This window comes from Nicotiana tabacum, chromosome 20 (assembly GCF_000715075.1).
Source record: "Nicotiana tabacum cultivar K326 chromosome 20, ASM71507v2, whole genome shotgun sequence".
NCBI lineage: Eukaryota > Viridiplantae > Streptophyta > Magnoliopsida > Solanales > Solanaceae > Nicotiana > Nicotiana tabacum.
Genome location: NC_134099.1, coordinates 43,200,239 through 43,209,847, shown reverse-complemented (window position 1 = coordinate 43,209,847; position 9,609 = coordinate 43,200,239). Strand labels below are relative to the sequence as shown.

Genomic DNA, 9,609 nt, shown 5'->3' with positions numbered 1-9,609 from the left:
TAAGGAATGTATAATGGGGAAGAAAAAAAAGGCGGGAATTAGAAGAAATATTAAGAAGAAAATTCAAAGCTGGGAAAAAGGGGAAAAACAAAAGCACCGGAAAACGCAGCAGCGTCACCGGAGATCATGGCTTCCGGCTATTTCAGCGTCTATGCCGGTTCAAGTAGTGTGAGAAATCAATCGGCGGAGAAACGAACCGAGAGAGTCACGGGAACCCTAGACTGAATTAGTAATTTACCGGACATAGTCCTCGTTCAAGTTCTATCTCTTTTGCCGACGAAGGATGCTTTCATAACTCGTCTCGTCTCAGAACGGTGTCAGTATCTCTGAACTTCAGTTGATTGCTTATATTTCTGTTTCCCATATGATTTGAACCTTAAAAACTTCATATCCTTTGTGGACTATGCATTTATCGCACTTTTTCAAAAATTAAAATATTTTATCTCGATGTTGACTTGCGTAGATATGATTTCAAAATCAGCCGATGGCTTAATATTGCTGTGGATAACAAAGTGGAAGATGTTATTGTATTCAAGTAGTGATGGCATTTACAAATTACTTCAAATGCATATGCACTTGCTCGTCATTGATAAATTTGAATTTGGGGCATTGTGCATTAGGTAGAGCACTTGCTTGTTATTACGTGGAAGGCTCTGAGAACTTTGACACTTTTCTCAGTAGGGTTAGATGATGAAACTGTTGCGAACTTACTGTTGGGTTTTCCTGCTTTGGGGACTTCGGAATTGCTTTTTGTTAATGGTTTCCGTAAGCGGAAAATTAGACCTTCGAATTTAAAGAAGCTAAAGCTGTAGAACTATTTGCTATTGGATAAGGGAGGTGATCATTAATGGGGATTTTTTGCGCTTTATCTTCAGCATTTGGAGATTTCAGGATATCTTTGATGATCTCAAGTGTTGGCAAGTAAATTTATCCTCCATGGTCAACACTACGGTTACCTTTGCTATTATTTGTGTGGCAGACTCCTGGGTTGGTGTTGCTGAAGAAGAGAGTTGTCATGATTATCGTCAAGTTCAGGGTCCAAGATTATCTTCAAAACTTGACTCGTGCAACTGAGCTAACAATAGAAGCTGCGTTCGTGGAGGTTTGTTTTTTGAGTAAAAATGCCTCATTTGCACTATTGTTTATTTTTAGCGAATAGTTACAGGATATGTACCTCAGTAAGAGAAGAGCCCTCAAATCTAATGAGAAACTTTCTGCAACTGTAAATATTTATGGAAATTTTGTTGTTGCTAAAGTCTTTAGACAATTACATTTGTCATAGCAATATATTAGTGGTGCGAATTACTTTTATTTTCTTGTTTTTTCTTTCTTTAATCTTTACTAGTTTCATTGTGATTATTGCACTAGGTCATGCTCGTGTTGCAGCTCAAAGGAGTGGCGCTTCCATAATTGAAATGCAAATGTTTAATGCTAGAGTTGCATATAACATAGGATAATTTGTGTGGGGTAGCTAGCCTTTTGCAGGCCTCTCCTAACGTGGAGACAATCAACATATAATTGGAATCTATGAACGTGTCTTCCTATAACTTTTGCTCTTGTTGCACTCATTTATTTTTTGATGTTTTACGTGCCCCCCTAGCTCCTCTCCTGACTGAAAATTGTTCTGAATCACCACACTTCAACCATGAAATTGTCATGTTTTCACTTTTAAATGCGAGTCCCATTAGGCTTTGGACCTTTAATTGATCCAGATTACTCATATTCTGTTTCCAGTTTTATTGTTCCTGCCGCTGCCCCTTTGTGCTAGGGTATTTGGGCCAAGGAGATCTTATCAGTTTGGAGAGTTGGATTTCAAACTATGCATTTCCCAATCTCAAGAAAGTTAATGTTGTCTCCTCAACAGGGGTATGTTTGAAGCGCTATGATAGGGTTTTCAAATTTTTTGAACTCAATTCACCAAATGCAATGATTTTGGAGAAGTTTGTTATCATATCACGGAGAAGGAAATGCTGGTTGGGTAAAGAGAACTGTATGTCCATATATTCACGACGATTGGCTAAGAAATTGTCAGATTGTCCAAGATCCCTTACCATTATTATGCCTAGCTTCCACGAGTCAGTTGACCATGACTAGACTGCAAATTCTGGTTCTTGGCGCACCAGAAATGCCGCCTTATATGTTATTTTTTGAATGAATCTTTAACTTGTCTATTTAAGTAATAACAGTTTTTTTGTGAACTTAGTGTTATGTCATACCAAATGTCAAGAATCTTGGGTTCTCATGTAGAGTTGCTTGTTGCACTCTGGCATTGCATATGCTTGGAATTTTCTGTCAACTCTTATTTTCCTGGACCTGTCAATATGAGCAGATCTACAAGCCACATCTTTCTGATTATTAGGTTCTCGAAATGTATTTTCCTACCTTTGTCAAATAGCTTTATGGTTCTTAAATTGGGAAATGGTTCCTTTTTTTGGCTTTTTCATGGAAGAGGAAGAGGTACATACTGTTTATTCACCTCAAATAATTCTTACGCATTGTGATTTATAATGTTGTTGACTGCTTTTACTTGAGATTCGTGTCATAAAAGAGTATTTGATTAGATCTATCTATTTGATTTCCCTAAAATCTTCATTCATGAGATAGATTCGAGTTTGAGAGCATTTTTGAGGGTTTTTTTTTTTTTTTGGGGGGGGGGGGGTTGTCAAGTCTTCTGTTTCATGGAACCTATCAGGCCTTAGGGCCAAGAAAGGGCTGAGTAATTGTCCTCCTTGGCCATGCCTGAGTTCTCATATCAGGTCCTTTGGCTTGAGCCTGGACGCTTGTCAATTGGACTCTCCTAATGGAGGGTAGAGTATATTATTCGAGTGGGATAATCCTTTGTTATTGTCTCCTATGATTATTAGTGAATACTGTAAAACAGGTAACAAATTGTCTTGCAATTGAGTATAATAATTCAGTACCAGCATTGCGTCTTCTAGCAGATTACCAAATTCCATTGCTCCACCAGTTGAATCAAAAGGTCTTACCTATCTGTCCCGCTTTTTTCAAGTGGTATCAATTTTTACAGGCTTAAATTTTACTGTTGTTGCTAATTAGTGAGCATAATTCTGACTGCACCCGCAACCATATGCCTCGGCTGGTCTGAGTACCTATAATATACAGATGGTCAATGAGTGACATAGCCTAATATGCTTCATGGACCTGTCTCGATCAAATTTCGTATAGCTATGAGATTCTTCTTCCCCCTGTGGAGCTCTCTACGCAATCTATTCCCTATATATGTAGTAGTGATGCTAATGTGGTTTTGTGTTAAGAATCCCAGGAAGTATCTTGATATCAAGTCTCTTCTTCTCTTGATTTTACAGTTAACTTCTAGCTGAGAAACTAGTTCTATATTACATCTGCCTATTATTTTTTTCTCAGTTCGCGGATAATTCTTGTTAATTTGTTCCAGGTGAAAAGTGATCGAGTGGAGTCTTTTCATTCCTTTGGAGTGTTATTGTTCTCTTGCACGCGTGGTAAATATCTGTTGGTATGTCTGAATGGTATATAGAGAGCCTCTATTATAGATATTTGCCCAATTTTTTATTTTTTTTTGGTGAATGGTGTTATGGTGTAAGTTTTTGAATAATGATGATGAACTTTGATAGTGTCACGACCCGGATTTTCCACCCTCGGGAGTCGTGGTGACGCCTACTAATGTGAGCTAGGCAAGCCAATTCTTAACTGCTACTTCATTAACAAATTTTTTCTTTTGACAATTATCAGTAATATCATGAAAACAATGGAATTAAATAAATATGCGGGAGACGTAAATTAAAGAAACTTAACATAATGAGGAAATCAACATATGCCTCTACCAAAGAACTGGTGTCACATTACTCACGAACTTCTAAGAGTATTAAATACAACCGTTTGAAAGAAAAATATAAACTATTTGTCTCGGAAACATAAGATAACAGACTGAAATAAAAGATAGAGGAGACGTCGGGCCTGCGGACGCTTGCAAGCTACCTCGGTGTCTCACTGGACTGAAGGCTAGCTCCCGTGCTACTGCTGCTATCCAAGACCTAGATCTGTGCAAAAAAGCACAGAGTGTAGTATCAACACAACCGACTCCATGTGCTGGTAAGTGTCCAGCCTAATCTCGGCGAAGTAGTGACGAAGCTAGGACCAGACTCCAAATAAACCTGTGCAGTTCATATATATATATATATATATATAGTGGAAAAGAGATACATGAATAACAAGTCAATGTGGGAAGGGGAAACATGTTGTGGAGGTGAATATAGTTCCGAATAGAAAGGTATCAAGTAAGGAAGGAAACAACATAACTAGAATATATTTCACGGCATCACCCTTCGTGCTCTTACTCTCGTTCTCACCAAAACAATACACGACATCACCCTTCGTGCTTTACGCTCTTCCTCACCCAAATAACAATCACAAGGCAAATAGGGTAAGAATCTAATACCTCGAAGTAAATCAAATAACAGCAGGTAATGAAAGAAACAACATAACTCGGATATCAACAAGGAAATCAGAAATCAACACGTGCACGGCATCACCCTTCGTGCTTTTACTCTCGTCCTTACCAAATCAATCGTATCTTAATAATGTGCACGACATCACCCTTCGTACTTTTACTCTCTTTCCTCACAATATAGTCAATGAATATCGGTACAGAATGGTACATCGTACGACACAACATCACCCCTCGTGCTTTTCACTCTTTCCTCACAATAGCAAACAATGCACGACATCACCCTTCGTGATTTATCGCTCTTCCTCACCCAAACAACAATCACAAACAAGGGGCAAGGGATTAAACAAATAATAGTAATAATAATAGAAATCCCGGCAAGGGAATACAATTAAACAGCTAAGTCCCGGCGAGGGAACAATATCAATAAATCTCAACATCCTGGCAAGGGAGATAATCAACAAAGCAACAGGCATCCCGGCAAGGGAACAATTCAATAACTCTTTCTCTTTCTTTCACTTCTTACTTTATAACTCACTTTACCACTTGAGCCAATGCTCCAAAGGGTTCCATTTATCTCATATACTTTCACAATTCGTATTACCACTCGAGCCAATGCTTCTCGAAGTTCAAAGATCGCAATTTCTTTCACATGCTTTTTACAACATATAGAAATCATCATTAAGGCATGAAAGATACAACAAGATTGGAATATCTGCAATATAAAGACTCACGGTCATGCTAGACACCAACGTATAGATACTCGTCACCATGCCTATACGTCGTACTCGACAATTAGCACGTAGCAAATAAGACTCAAATCCTAATCCCTCAAGCTAAGGTTAGACCAAACACTTACCTCGAAGCTTTGAACACCATTCAAGCCTCAATTATAGCTTTACCCCCTTGATTCCACCACAAATCCGCTCGTATCTAGTCACACGTTACTTAATTACATTAATAAGCGCTAAATGAATCAACCCCAATGCATGAAAATGAGTTTTCCCAAAGTTTTACCAAAAAAGTCAAAAATCACCCCGGGCCCATGTGGTCGAAACCCGAGGACCAAAACCCAACTACACATTCCCCCACGAATCCAAATGTATAAATTGTTTTGAAATCGGACCTCAAATTGAGGTCTAAATCCCCAATTTTTGGAAAACCTAGGTTCTACCCAAAACATCCAATTTCCCCCATGAAAATCTTTGATTTTAAGTTGAAACCATGTTAAAAGATGTTAATGATTGAAGAAAACTAGTTAAAAATGACTTATAATTGATTTGGAGAAGAAAGGTTGTTTGAAAAATCGCCTCTTATATTTTTGGGGTTTTGAAAAGTGAAAAATAACTGAAAATCCCGTCTATTTATACCCCTCTCAGACCCTCACCGCGGACCGCATAAAAAGGACTGCGGCCGTGGAGCTCCACCGCGGACCGCATTAAATGGACTACGGCCGCACAGGCCTCCCTGAAGACCTGCAGTTCAGCACCCTGTGCGGACCGCACAAAGGCGACCGCGGCCGCGCTGGCCCCTCCGCGGTCGCACGCGATTTCTCGCGGACCGCACTAAAGGGTTCAGAGGCATGCAACTTCCCGAACCTACAACATCTGACTTTCTAAGCCTAAGGCATCCCGAAACCTACTCGAACTCACCCGAGCCCTCGAAACTCCAACCCAAGTATACAAACAACCTCAAAAACATCCTACGAACACATTCGTGTCATCAAATTACCAAAATAACATCACGAACATCGAATTAAACCTCGAGATCAATGAAATTTCTCAAAACTCTTTTAAACATCACATTTCCCAATTAAGGTCCGGATCGCATAAAACGACGTCCGTTTTTAACCAAATTTCACAAGAATGACTCAAGTCATATATAAGACCTGTACCGGGCACCGGAACCAAAATACGAGCTCGATACCATTGCTTTCTAATCAGTTTTCACTTCAAATTTCCTTAAATAATTTCTAAAAACAATTTCACTTAAAAATTCATTTCTCGGGCTAGGGACCTCGGATTCCGATTCCGGGCGCACGCTCGAGTCCCATATTTTCCTACGAACCTTCCGGGAATGTCAAATCAGGGATCCGGGTCCGTTTACCCAAAATATTGACCGAAGTCAAATTTATTCATTTTAAAGTCAAGACTTAACGTTTTCCACAGAATTTCATATTTAAGCTTTTCGGCTACGCGCCCGGACTTCGCACGCGAATTGAGGCGACTCTAAATGAGGTTTTCATGGCCTCAGAAGCACATAAACGGGTAAGAAAATAGGTGATGACCCTTTGGGTCGTTACATTCTCCACCTCTAAAACAACCGTTCATCCTCGAACGGACAGAAGAAGGAAGTACTTGAGTCGGGGAATAAATGACGATAACGGCTCCGCATATCGAACTCGGACTCCCAGGTCGATGCCTCAAGAGGCTGACCTCTCCACTGAACACGAACCGAAGGAAAACTCTTCGATCTCAACTGACGGACTTGCAGGTCTAGAATAGCCACCGACTCCTCCTCATAAGACAAGGCCTTGTCCAACTGGACAGTACTGAAATCTAACATGTGGGATGGATCGCCGTGATACTTCTGAAGCATGGACACATGAAATACTGGATGCACGGCTGATAAGCTAGGCGGAAATGCAAGTCTATAAGCCACCTCTCCCACTCGATCAAGAATCTCAAATGGACCAATGAACCTAGGGCTAGGCTTGCCCTTCTTCTCGAATCTCATCACGCCTTTCATAGGCGACACTCAGAGCAGTACCCGCTCACCAACCATAAAAGTCACATCTCGAACATTGCAATCTGCATAGCTCTTTTGCCTGGACTGGGCTGTACGTAGTCTATCCTGAATGATCCTGACCTTGTCCAAGGCCTCCTGAACCAGATCCGTACCCAACAACCGAGACTCTCCCGGTTCAAACCATCCAACTGGAGATCGACACCTCCTACTATATAAAGCCTCATAAGGAGCCATCTGGATACTCGATTGGTAACTGTTGTTATAGTCAAACTCTGCTAAAAGCAAAAACTGATCCCACGAACCTCCAAAGTCAATGACACAAGCTCGGAGCATATCCTCTAATATGTAAATAGTCCGCTCGGACTGCTCGTCCGTCTGAGGGTGAAATGCTGTACTCAATTCAACCTGGGTGCCTAACTCTCGCTGAACTGCTCTCCAGAAACGCGAGGTAAACTGCGTACCTCGGTCCGAAATGATAGATACCGGCACACCATGAAGGCGAACAATCTCCCAGATATAGATCTCAGCTAACTTCTTGGATAAATAGGAGACTGCCATAAGAATAAAATGCACTGACTTGGTCAGCCTATCAACAATGACCTAAACTGCGTCGAACTTCTTTCGAGTCAGCGGAAGTCCAGTAACGAAGTCCATAGTGATCCGCTACCACTTCCACTCGGGAAGCTCAATCCTCTGAAACAATCCACCAGGCCTCTGATGCTAGTACTTAACCTGCTAAGAATTCAAACACTGTGCCACATATGCCATAATATCCTTCTTCATTCTACGACACCAATAATGCTGCCGCAAATCCTGATACATCTTCGCGTCGCCCGGATGAATAGAGTACCGAGAACTATGGGGCTCCTCTAAAATCAACTCTTGAAGCCCATCCACATTAGGCACAAAAACTCCACCCCTGCAATCTTAAAACTCCATCATCACCTAAGGTAACCTGCCTGGCACCTCCACGCTGCACCGTGTCTCTAAGGACACACAAATGAGGATCATCAAATTGGCGATCACGGATATGCTCCAATAACAAAGAACGAGCGACCGTGCAAGCTAATACCCGACTAGGCTCAGAAATATCCAACCTCATGAATCGATTGGCTAAGACATGAACATCCAAAGCAAGCGGCCTCTCACCGACTGGGATATAAGCAAGACTGCCCATACTGGCTGACTTTCTACTCAAAGCATCGGCCACCACATTGGCCTTTCCCGGGTGATATAAGATAGTGATGTCATAATCCTTCAACAACTCCAACCACCTCCTCTTCCTCAAATTCAACTCCTTTTGCTTAAACAAATACTGAAGACTCTTGTAATCAGTGAACACCTCACATGCCACGCCATACAGATAATGCCTCCAGATCTTCAATGCGTGAACAATGGCTGCCAACTCCAAGTCATGAACCGGATAGTTCTTCTCATGAATCTTCAACTACCTCGAAGCATAAGCAATGACCTTGCCATCCTGCATCAACACTGCACAAGGCCCAATACGGGAAGCATCACAATAGACTGTGTAAGGCCCTGAACCCGTGGGCAATACTAACACCGGTGCCGTAATCAGAGCTGTCTTGAGCCTCTGGAAGCTCGCCTCACACTCGTCCGACCATCTAAACTAGGCACCCTTCTGGGTCAACCTAGTCATTGGGGGAAACTCCGAATCTCTGTAGCCTGCATGAGAACCCCTCCATGAACCGACGATAGTAGCCTGCCAATCCCAAGAAACTCCGAATCTCTGTAGTTGATGTTGGTCTAGGCCAGTTCTTGACTGCTTCAATCTTCTTCGGGTCAACCTGAATACCCTCTACTGACACAATATGACCCAGGAATGCAACTGAACTCAACCAGAACTCACACTTCGAGAATTTAGCATATAACTGACTATCCCTCAAGGTCTGAAGAACCACTCTAAGATGCTGCTCATGCTCCTCCGGCTGCGGGAATATATCAGAATATCATCAATGAAGACTATCACGAATGAGTCCAAATAAGTCCTGAACACTCGGTTCATCAAATCCATAAAAGCTGCCGGGGCATTTGACAAACCCGAATGACATAACCAAGAACTCATAATGCCCGTACCGAGTGCGGAAAGCTGTCTTAGGGACATCGAATGCCCTAATCCTCAACTGGTGGTAGCCACAAGTCAATCTTTGAAAATACCTTGGCACCCTGAAGCTGATCGAACAAATCATCAATCCTCGACAGTCGATACTTATTCTTGATGGTGACCTTATTCAACTGCCAGTAATCAATGCACATTCTCATCGAACCATCCTTTTTCTTAACAAACAACACCGGCGCACCCCAAGGCAAAACACTGGGTCTAATGAAACACTTCTCAAGCAAGTCTTGCAACTGCTCCTTCAACTCTTTCAACTCTGGCGGGGCCATGCGATATG

General features: G+C 41.7%; 1 long non-coding RNA gene across 1 annotated transcript; it reads left to right on the top strand.

Moving 5' to 3' along the window:
* On the top strand, nt 1–1,526 carry LOC107761351 (uncharacterized). The gene is made up of 2 exons (XR_001642569.2): nt 1–1,102; nt 1,369–1,526. It is a non-coding gene; the product is annotated as an uncharacterized LOC107761351 (long non-coding RNA).
* The last annotated feature ends 8,083 nt before the right edge of the window (nt 1,527–9,609 follow it).